We start from the raw sequence: 11,443 nt of genomic DNA, 5'->3' as shown, positions 1-11,443 counted from the left end.
GTTTTCGCGCCGCCCCGGCAGACGCGGTTTTTTGCGCCGCCCCGGCTGACGCAGTTCGGACTTGGCACTTTTTGGCTGAGCCTGGCTGGCGGCCCACTCACTCGATCGCCATGTCTGTTTGCCACAGTTTTCCCGGTGGTGCCGCACCCGGGCTCGCCCCGGCTGACGCAGTTTTCGCGCCGCCCCGGCTGACGCGGTTTCGTGCCGCCCCGGCAGACGCGGTTTTTTGCGCCGCCCCGGCTGACGCGGTTTTTTGCCGCCCCGGCTGACGCAGTTCGGACTTGGCACTTTTCGGCTGTGCCTGGCTGGCGGCCCACTCACTCGATCGCCATGTCTGTTTGCCACAGTTTTCCCGGTGGTGCCGCACCCGGGCTCGCCCCGGCAGACGCGTTTTTTTTTTTTTCTTTCGCCCCGGCTGACGCAGTTTTCGCGCCGCCCCGGCTGACGCGGTTTCGTGCCGCCCCGGCAGACGCGGTTTTTTGCGCCGCCCCGGCTGACGCGGTTTTTGCCGCCCCGGCTGACGCAGTTCGGACTTAGCACTTTTTGGCTGAGCCTGGCTGGTGGCCCACTCACTCGATCGCCATGTCTGTTAGCCACAGTTTTCCCGGTGGTGCCGCACCCGGGCTCGCCCCGGCTGACGCAGTTTTCGCGCCGCCCCGGCTGACGCGGTTTCGTGCCGCCCCGGCAGACGCGGTTTTCGCGCCGCCCCGGCTGACGCGGTTTTTGCCGCCCCGGCTGACGCAGTTCGGACTTAGCACTTTTCGGCTGTGCCTGGCTGGCGGCCCACTCACTCGATCGCCATGTCTGTTTGCCACAGTTTTCCCGGTGGTGCCGCACCCGGGCTCGCCCCGGCTGACGCAGTTTTCGCGCCGCCCCGGCTGACGCGGTTTCGTGCCGCCCCGGCAGACGCGGTTTTCGCGCCGCCCCGGCTGACGCGGTTTCGTGCCGCCCCGGCAGACGCGGTTTTTTGCCGCCCCAGCTGACGCAGTTCGGACTTAGCACTTTTTGGCTGAGCCTTGCTGGCGGCCCACTCACTCGATCGCCATGTCTGTTTGCCACAGTTTTCCCGGTGGTGCCGCACCCGGGCTCGCCCCGGCAGACGCGTTTTTTTTTTTCTTTCGCCCCGGCTGACGCAGTTTTCGCGCCGCCCCGGCAGACGCGGTTTTCGCGCCGCCCCGGCAGACGCGGTTTTTTGCGCCGCCCCGGCTGACGCGGTTTTTTGCCGCCCCGGCTGACGCAGTTCGGACTTGGCACTTTTTGGCTGAGCCTGGCTGGCGGCCCACTCACTCGATCGCCATGTCTGTTTGCCACAGTTTTCCCGGTGGTGCCGCACCCGGGCTCGCCCCGGCTGACGCAGTTTTCGCGCCGCCCCGGCTGACGCGGTTTCGTGCCGCCCCGGCAGACGCGGTTTTTTGCGCCGCCCCGGCTGACGCGGTTTTTTGCCGCCCCGGCTGACACGGTTCGGACTTTGCACTTTTCGGCTGTGCCTGGCTGGCGGCCCACTCACTCGATCGCCATGTCTGTTTGCCACAGTTTTCCCGGTGGTGCCGCACCCGGGCTCGCCCCGGCAGACGCGTTTTTTTTTTTTTTTTCTTTCGCCCCGGCTGACGCAGTTTTCGCGCCGCCCCGGCTGACGCGGTTTCGTGCCGCCCCGGCAGACGCGGTTTTTTGCGCCGCCCCGGCTGACGTGGTTTTTGCCGCCCCGGCTGACGCAGTTCGGACTTTGCACTTTTTGGCTGAGCCTGGCTGGCGGCCCACTCACTCGATCGCCATGTCTGTTTGCCACAGTTTTCCCGGTGGTGCCGCACCCGGGCTCGCCCCGGCAGACGCGTTTTTTTTTTTCCTTCGCCCCGGCAGACGTGGTTCCCCCCCCCCCCCCCTCCGTCTTTCTTTTTGTTTTTTTTTTTCGCCGCGGCTGAAGTGGATTTTTCGGTGCCTCGACGCCCCGGTAGTCGCGGTTTTTCCGTTTCCGCACGGCCCCGGCTGACGCTGCTCGGTCACAGTCGCCTTTTGTGGTGATTGCAGACTTCTTGAGCGCGGGTGTTTTTTTTTTTTGTTGTTGTTGTTGTTTTATTACGCATTCGCTCCAGCAGACGCTGTTTAGACTTTTTGTTTCCTCTTTTATCCTGCGACGAGGTGACGAGGTTTATTCGGTGCCCCGCCGCCCCGGCTGAAGTGATTTTTCCTGTCCCGTGCCGCCCCGGCTGACGCGGTTGGGACTTCGCGTTTGTTCGGCCGCCACGGGTTTTGGCGCACTCGCTCGGTTGCTTGTTGTTGCCACTTGTTGCGAACCCAGGTTTCTTGAGCGAGCGCGGGCGTTTTTTCTTCCTTTCTTTCTTTGTTCTATGTGTTAGCGAATCGGCCTTTAATATCACACGAGGACTCACAACCAACAATTTTCAGTTTGAAGTGTAAAAAATCTGCAGGTGTTGACGTAACTGACTTGCCCCGTACCCTTGAGTACATCCATGAAGTTCTCGTAGTACTACTAAATCGCATTATTCCAAGTGGAGAAATTCCCATAAACTTGCAAACCTCTACACGAAAATCGGTGCGCGTGATAAAGTTGAAAATTATCGTCCGATATCAAATGTGCCTTCTATAACACAAATTCTAGGAAAAAAAAAAAAAAAACACTTGTTCGCCGTTTTCTGCGCCGTGACTGGCAGCACTCCGGCGAAGCGAAACGGGGTCGATTCGAGCACGATATCGGCGTCTTTCGACGTGCTCGCCGGCGACCGTCGCACGAGTACGTCGCACGAGCGCGTCTGCCGGGGCGCCGTTTGCGAAGCCGACGCAAAAGTGGGAACCGCCGCTCGGATGATCGCCGCTTTCGGCAGAGTGAGTGTTGGCACTCCGGGGAAGCGAAACAGCGTGAATGCGCCCACGAAATCGGCGTATTTTGAAGTGCCCGCCGGCGACCGTCGCACGAGTACGGTAAACCGCGTCAGCCGGGGCGTAGTTCGGGACGCCGACGAAAAAGTGGGAAGCGCAACTCGGATCTTCGCCGTTTTTGCAGGAGTGAGTGGCGGCCCTCCTGCGAGACCAAGAAGCATCGATTCGTGCACGAATTCGGCGCCTTTCGACGTGATCGCCGGCGACCGTCGCTCGAGTAGGGCAAACCGCGTCTGCCGGGGCGGGCTTCGGGACGCCGATGCGAAAGTGGGAAACGCTGCTCGGATGTTCGCCGTTTTTGGCCGAGTGAGTGCTGGCACACGGGCGAAGCCAAACGGGGCCGATTACGGCACGATATCGGCGTCTTTCGACGTGCCCGCCGGCGACCGTCGCACGAGTACGGTAAACCGCGTCAGCCCGGGCGGAGTTCGGGACGCCGATGCGAAAGTGGAGAACGCCGCTCGGATCTTCGCCGTTTTTGGAGGAGTGAGTGGCGGCACTCCGGAGAAGCCAAGGAGCGCCAATTAGCGCACGATATCGGCGTCTTTCGACGCGCTCGCCGGCGACCGTCGCACGAGTAGGGCAAACCGCGTCTGCCGGGGCGGGGTTTACGACGCCGACGCAAAAGTGGGAACCGCCGCTCGGATGTTGGCCGTTTTTGGCAGAGTGAGTGCTGGCACTCCGGCGACGCGAAAGAGCGCGAATGCGCCCACGAAAGTGGCGTATTTGGACGTGCGTGACGGCGACCGCTGCAGGAGTACGAAAAACCACGTCAGCCGGGGCGAGCGACACACGGCGGTCTGGGTGCTTATCGCTGCTATTATAGGGGCACCCCGGCAGACGCAGAAAAAAAAAAAAAAATTTTCGACCTTCTTTTTTGCTGGTCGAGCTCGGGTAACCCAGGTCGCAATGGGAGCCGCGCACGAAAGCGGCGTCGCGAGACGCGTTCGCGGTCGCTAGTCGCACGAGCTCGGCAACCGCGTCAGCCGGCGCGGAGTTCGGGATGCCGACGGCTAAGTGGGTACCGCTGCTCGGATGTTCGCCGTTTTTGGCCGAGTGAGTGCTGGCACTCCGGTGAAGCCAAGGAGCGCCAATTCGTGCACGATATCGGCGTCTTTCGACGTGCCCGCCGGCCACCGCCGCACGAGTACGGCAAACCGCGTCTGCCGGGGCGGGGTTCGCGACGCGTACGCAATAGTGGGAACCGTCGCTCGGATGTTCGTCGTCTTTGGCCGAGCGAGTGCTGGCACTCCGGCGAAGCGAAACGGGGCCGATTCGGGCACGATATCGGCGTATTTCGACGTGCTCGCCGGCGACCGTCGCACGAGTACGGCAAAGCGCGTCTGCCGGGGCGAGGTTTGCGACGCCGACGAAAAAGTGGGAAGCGCCGCTCGGATCTTCGCCGTTTTTGCAGGAGTGAGTGGCGGCCCTCCTGCGAGACCAAGAAGCATCGACTCGCGCACGATATCGGTGTCTTTCGACGTGCCCGCCGGCCACCGCCGCACGAGTACGGCAAACCGCGTATGCCGGGGCGGGGTTGGCGACGCCGACGCAAAAGTGGGAACCGCCACTAGGATGTTCGCCGTTTTTGGCAGAGTGAGTGCTGGCACTCCGGCGAAGCGAAAGAGCGCGAATGCGCCCACGAAAGTGGCGTGTTTGGACGTGCTTGACGACGACCACCGCAGGAAAACGAAAAACCACGTCAGCCGGGGCGAGCGACCCATGGCGGTCTGGGTGCTTATCGCTGCTATTATAGGGGCACCCCGGCAGACGCAAAAAAAAAAAAAAAATTTTTTTCGACATTCTTTTTTGCTCGTCGACCTCGGGTGACCCAGGTCGCAGTGGGAGCCGCGCACGAAAGCGGCGTCGCGAGACGGCTTCGCGGTCGCTAGTCGCACGAGCTCGGCAACCGCGTCTGCCGGGGCGGAGTTCGGGACGCCGACGGCTAAGTGGGAACCGCCGCTCGGATGTTCGCCGTTTGTGGCCGAGTGAGTGCTGGCACTCCGGCGAAGCCAAACGGGGCCGATTCCGGCACGATATCGGCGTCTTTCTACGTGCTCGCCGGCGACCGTCGCACGAGTACGGCAAAGTGCGTCTGCCGGGGCGGGGTTTGCGACGCGTACGCAATAGTGAGAACCGTCGCTCGGATGTTCGTCGTCTTTCGCCGAGCCAGTGCTGGCAATCCGGCGAAGCCGAACGGAGCCGATTCGGGCACGATATCGGCGTCTTTCCACGTGCTCGCCGGCGACCGTCGCACGAGTACGGTAAACCGCGTCAGCCGGGGCGGAGTTCGGGACGCCGATGCGAAAGTGGGAAGCGCCGCTCGGATCTTCGCCGTTTTTGGAGGAGTCAGTGGCGGCACTCCGGTGAAGCCAAGGTGCGCCAATTCGCGCACGATATCGGCGTCTTTCGACGTGCCCGCCGGCCACCGTCGCACGAGTACGGCAAACCTCGTCTGCCGGGGCGGGGTTTGCGACGCCGACGCAAAAGTGGGAACCGCCGCTCGGATGTTCGCCGTTTTTGGCAGAGTGAGTGCTGGCACTCCGGCGAAGCGAAAGAGCGCGAATGCGCCCACGAAAGTGGCGTGTTTGGACGTGCTTGACGACGACCACCGCAGGAAAACGAAAAACCACGTCAGCCGGGGCGAGCGACCCATGGCGGTCTGGGTGCTTATCGCTGCTATTATAGGGGCACCCCGGCAGACGCAAAAAAAAAAAAAAATTTTTTTCGACATTCTTTTTTGCTCGTCGACCTCGGGTGACCCAGGTCGCAGTGGGAGCCGCGCACGAAAGCGGCGTCGCGAGACGGCTTCGCGGTCGCTAGTCGCACGAGCTCGGCAACCGCGTCTGCCGGGGCGGAGTTCGGGACGCCGACGGCTAAGTGGGAACCGCCGCTCGGATGTTCGCCGTTTGTGGCCGAGTGAGTGCTGGCACTCCGGCGAAGCCAAACGGGGCCGATTCCGGCACGATATCGGCGTCTTTCTACGTGCTCGCCGGCGACCGTCGCACGAGTACGGCAAAGTGCGTCTGCCGGGGCGGGGTTTGCGACGCGTACGCAATAGTGAGAACCGTCGCTCGGATGTTCGTCGTCTTTCGCCGAGCCAGTGCTGGCACTCCGGCGAAGCCGAACGGAGCCGATTCGGGCACGATATCGGCGTCTTTCCACGTGCTCGCCGGCGACCGTCGCACGAGTACGGTAAACCGCGTCAGCCGGGGCGGAGTTCGGGACGCCGATGCGAAAGTGGGAAGCGCCGCTCGGATCTTCGCCGTTTTTGGAGGAGTCAGTGGCGGCACTCCGGTGAAGCCAAGGTGCGCCAATTCGCGCACGATATCGGCGTCTTTCGACGTGCCCGCCGGCCACCGTCGCACGAGTACGGCAAACCTCGTCTGCCGGGGCGGGGTTTGCGACGCCGACGCAAAAGTGGGAACCGCCGCTCGGATGTTCGCCGTTTTTGGCAGAGTGAGTGCTGGCACTCCGGCGAAGCGAAAGAGCGTGAATGCGCCCACGAAAGTAGCGTATTTGGACGTGCTTGACGGCGACCGCCGCAGGAGTACGAAAAACCACGTCAGCCGGGGCGAGCGACCCACGGCGGTCTGGGTGCTTATCGCTGCTATTATAGGGGCACCCCGGCAGACGCAGAAAGAAAAAAAAAATGGGGACATGGCGTGCGTCACCGTGCGGCTTCGCAGCGTTGCCGAAGTCGCCGAGCCCTTCGACTGAGCCGAACGGCGGACAGGGAACGTTGGTCGGCCGTTCTAACCTGTCGGTGCCACGCCGAGACGTCGTTAAGGAAAACCGCGTCGTGGGCCTCTACGACGCCGTCGAGTCGTTGTACGTTTGGTGTCCAGCGTGTCGGCGGCGAGTAGCGGACACGTCGTTCACGACTTCGGTCTTTCGCAGTCGACGCGAACTTGCGGAGAGTCGTGGTGCCTCACGTTTTCGGCAGAAACCGCGGCGGAATTTTCCCGTGCGTGCGCGCACGACCTCGGTGCTGTGCCGTCAGCGTAGTGTTGCACAAACTCGTGGCCTACCCAAGGTGCGGTACGTTTGCGGCCGTATCCTCGGTGGGAATTTCGTGAGTAGGGTCGCAAATTCTACGACCTCGGCGGGTTTGAGAGCGACGTAGACTTGTGGCACGCTCAACATGCCACACGTTTCGGGGCACACCCGCGGTGAAATTTTCTCGAGTACGCTCGTATTAGGGCCCAAGGAGGTCTGGGTACTTATCGCTGCTATTATGTGGGGGTTCTCGTGAGCGGCGTACGCGAAAGCGACCGGGTGTCTGATATGCGGCGGGCTTCGGCCTCGTCAAGCGTGTCCTCGGGTCTGCTCCAGGGGAATCCACGGCAGTCGTCTGCAGCCTCATCCGCTTGATGCGTTAGGGGCTGGTTGTCGGACGGTGCCGTTTTACCACGATATCGAGGTGTGTTCCGTGTCGTCCTCGGGCGATTCAGATGCGAAAGCGCCGAAGACGCGGGCGTGACCCGTCGTCTGGCGGCTTTGCAGTCTCGGCTCCGTTGCTAGTTCCGGCCGGTCCACCGACAGTGCAGCGGGCTTGGGCAACCCGCACGGCGCGACCGAGTCGATGCAACGAAAAAGAGCGAGCATGAACGTGCTTCTTGCCGCACGGCTCCCACTCGTCTTTCGGGAAGGTTGTGCCGTAGCGAGCTCGAACGCCGTCATCTCGGAGTGCAAAATAAGCGTGTTGGGGCGCCTGAAGGTGGCCTCCGCCGCACACAGACTGCGTCCGGCCCGCCGAGGGCGAGGACGGACGCGCAGTCGAACGATTACCTGGTTGATCCTGCCAGTAATCATATGCTTGTCTCAAAGATTAAGCCATGCATGTCTAAGTACATGCCGAAATAAGGCGAAACCGCGAATGGCTCATTAAATCAGTTATGGTTCCTTAGATCGTTTCTTCCTACTTGGATAACTGTGGCAATTCTAGAGCTAATACATGCAGTGAGCCTGGAGCCCTTTGGGTAACGGGTGCTTTTATTAGACCAAGATCGATCGGGTTTCGGCCCGTATTGTGTGGTGACTCTGGATAACTTTGTGCTGATCGCATGGCCACGAGCCGGCGACGTTTCTTTCAAGTGTCTGCCTTATCAACTTTCGATGGTAGGTTACTTGCTTACCATGGTTGTTACGGGTAACGGAGAATCAGGGTTCGATTCCGGAGAGGGAGCCTGAGAAACGGCTACCACATCCAAGGAAGGCAGCAGGCGCGCAAATTACCCACTCCCGGCACGGGGAGGTAGTGACGAAAAATAACAATACGGGACTCTTTTGAGGCCCCGTAATTGAAATGAGTACACTCTAAATCCTTTAACGAGGATCAATTGGAGGGCAAGTCTGGTGCCAGCAGCCGCGGTAATTCCAGCTCCAATAGCGTATACTAAAGCTGCTGCGGTTAAAAAGCTCGTAGTTGGATCTCAGTTCCAGACGAGTAGTGCATCTACCCGATGCGACGGCTCGGACTGAACATCATGCCGGTTCTTTCTTGGTGCACTTCATTGTGTGCCTCGAGATGGCCGGTGCTTTTACTTTGAAAAAATTAGAGTGCTCAACGCAGGCGAGTCGCCTGAATAAACTTGCATGGAATAATAGAACAAGACCTCGTTTCTGTTCTGTTGGTTTTTGGAATACGAGGTAATGATTAAGAGGGACGGACGGGGGCATTCGTATTGCGGCGCTAGAGGTGAAATTCTTGGACCGTCGCAAGACGAACTACTGCGAAAGCATTTGCCAAGAATGTTTTCATTGATCAAGAACGAAAGTCAGAGGTTCGAAGGCGATCAGATACCGCCCTAGTTCTGACCATAAACGATGCCAACCAGCGATCCGCCTGAGTTACTCAAATGACTCGGCGGGCAGCTTCCGGGAAACCAAAGTATTTGGGTTCCGGGGGAAGTATGGTTGCAAAGCTGAAACTTAAAGGAATTGACGGAAGGGCACCACCAGGAGTGGAGCCTGCGGCTTAATTTGACTCAACACGGGAAAACTTACCCGGCCCGGACACTGGGAGGATTGACAGATTGAGAGCTCTTTCTTGATTCGGTGGATGGTGGTGCATGGCCGTTCTTAGTTGGTGGAGCGATTTGTCTGGTTAATTCCGATAACGAACGAGACTCTAGCCTATTAAATAGGTGCGGGGTTCCCAGCACCTTACAACCTTCTTAGAGGGACAAGCGGCTCCTAGCCGCACGAAACAGAGCAATAACAGGTCTGTGATGCCCTTAGATGTCCGGGGCCGCACGCGCGCTACACTGAAGGAAGCAGCGTGTCTTTATCCCTGTCTGAAAAGACTGGGTAACCCGTGGAACTTCTTTCGTGATTGGGATAGGGGCTTGCAATTGTTCCCCTTGAACGAGGAATTCCCAGTAAGCGCGAGTCATAAGCTCGCGTTGATTACGTCCCTGCCCTTTGTACACACCGCCCGTCGCTACTACCGATTGAATGATTTAGTGAGGTCTTCGGACCGATGTCCGGCGCGGCCTTTCGGTTGCGCCGGTCTGTTGGAAAGATGACCAAACTTGATCATTTAGAGGAAGTAAAAGTCGTAACAAGGTTTCCGTAGGTGAACCTGCGGAAGGATCATTAACGGATTGTGAAGGGTGAGCGCCTCAGCTGCGTCTGCGCCCGACACTTTCTGCCGCTGACCCCGTTTGGACGCGGGGTCGGCTTTTCCCCACGGGGCTGCCTGAATGTGGAGCGGCACCCCGTGACAAATTGTTGCGCCCAGCGGACGCCAACACCGCGACCTTGGACGGTCGGCCAGGTGGCGGACGCGGGTACAAACGGCGCAACGCACTCATAGGTCGGCTTTCGACCCGCCACTGCACCGTGGCTCGAAGCGCTCGAAATGCGCGACCCGACCGCTGCGGGACCGCCTAGTACTGTAAACAGGAGCGGCGGAGCGCGAACGGCGAGTCGTGGTTACGTCGGTAGAAGGCGAGGCTGCGCGTTCCCGAAACGCCAGCCGAGTGCCCTCCCGACCGTTCGAGCGTGCAAGAACGAGACCCGACAATCGCGCGGCGACTGCCAAGTACGAGAGGAACGGCACAAGCGTCGGCGGTCGGTCAAGGAACTGGCGATGTGACGGGTCCGCTGTGCACCAGTGCATACCGTCCCGCCGTCCGCGGCAAGCGCCTCCGCGTCCTCGGGTGACGGAGGCTGCCGGTCGGTTCTTGCAGGCGAGGGATCTCGCTGGCACCGGTTCGCGTTGACGCGCGGCCGGTCATGGCACGGCGATGCGACGGCCGAGGTGCGCAGTACTCGATGGAGGAACCGCACGCTCCGATGACCGTCCCGCCCTCCGCGGCGTATGCGTACCGACCGTAATGGTTGCAGCAGCGCCGGCCGGCTTTTGAATTCGCCACACGAAACACGGTGCGAGATCGCGGTTAGGGGAGCGTCGACGTTGCCAGGCGTTTTGCTTGCTGCCGAGGGAAAGGCGGCACGGCCACGTCGCGCTCGTCGCGATTAGCGGGTCTGCGCGCTTTGGGAAGGTGCCGCAACGACTTGCCGAAAGAGGAAGCACGGAAGAACGAGGGACTTGGACGTCCCGACAATTGAACGCACTTGCGGCCAGGCCCTTGCTGGCTTCGTTCTTCCGCCTCGAGTAGGCTCGTACGCGGCTCCGGCGCCGAAAGTGGTCCTTGGCACCGACTTCGGTGGACGTGGGAAGTGCCGCGCAAGTACGGCGCGCCTGGCTCCACCTGTTGGCTAAAGTAGGCAGCCGGATCGGCATTTTGGTGTGCGGTGGCAAACCGTGGATGCGAAAAAAGCTTGTGCGATTTCGTGGAACAAAAAGCGGGGGTCCCCCTTTTTATGCGGAGGAGACCGACCCGCCCGCCGTGGTGAACCGCGACGCCACGGTAAAAACGGGAGAGGCTTGTCGATGGGACCGTGCATCCCGCGCTCCACGGAGGCCGGGAGGCGGCCGCCCGAGGAAATGTGTAGCCGTCGAGGCCCGCATCTGCGTGCACTCTTATCCAAATGGGTGTACCGCAGGCATTTTCTGGTTAGGCGGGCCAATGAGAGCGAGCACACAACGATACCTACGGGTCCGGCTTGGAGAACCGGCTTCGACGCCTCCCGAGTATTTATAGAGGGGTGGACCACGAAAGCACTCGCAAGTAGCGGAAGCGAAACGCCGTCCGAAACACACCGTTTGCTCGATTTGCGGCAGCCGAAAAAGGCGCGGCAGAGTTTTGGAGTCCAAGCGTGCGCTGAAAAGCGCCCTTCTTGGCCACTGTTTGGCCGAGTGCCAGAAACGTTTGGTTTTGACTGTACGGAATTGAACAAACACTTTTTCACGACTCTAAGCGGTGGATCACTCGGTTCTCGGGTCGATGAAGAACGCAGCCAGCTGCGAGACTTGGTGTGAATTGCAGGACACACTGAGCACTGATTCTTTGAACGCACATTGCGGCCTTGGGTCTTCCCTTGGCTTCGTCTGTCTGAGGGTCGGATCACATATCAAGAGAGCCTTCGGCGCACAAGGGAACGTGAGCCGTCGACTCGTTTTGACCGCGTCGGCAAC

The 11,443-nt window shown here is 60.5% G+C and overlaps 2 non-coding genes across 2 annotated transcripts; both read left to right on the top strand.

The window, feature by feature from the left end:
- Positions 1–7,683: 7,683 nt before the first annotated feature.
- Positions 7,684–9,498, top strand: LOC142793186 (small subunit ribosomal RNA). The gene has a single exon (XR_012891503.1). It is a non-coding gene; the product is annotated as a small subunit ribosomal RNA (ribosomal RNA).
- Positions 9,499–11,217: 1,719 nt separating this feature from the next.
- On the top strand, positions 11,218–11,370 carry LOC142793179 (5.8S ribosomal RNA). Its single transcript, XR_012891496.1, has one exon. It is a non-coding gene; the product is annotated as a 5.8S ribosomal RNA (ribosomal RNA).
- The last annotated feature ends 73 nt before the right edge of the window (positions 11,371–11,443 follow it).

The sequence above is a fragment of the Rhipicephalus microplus genome, unplaced genomic scaffold (genome assembly GCF_043290135.1).
Source record: "Rhipicephalus microplus isolate Deutch F79 unplaced genomic scaffold, USDA_Rmic scaffold_290, whole genome shotgun sequence".
NCBI classification, from domain to species: domain Eukaryota; kingdom Metazoa; phylum Arthropoda; class Arachnida; order Ixodida; family Ixodidae; genus Rhipicephalus; species Rhipicephalus microplus.
Note: the sequence above shows the minus strand (reverse complement) of the source record. Positions and strands in the feature narration are given on the sequence as shown.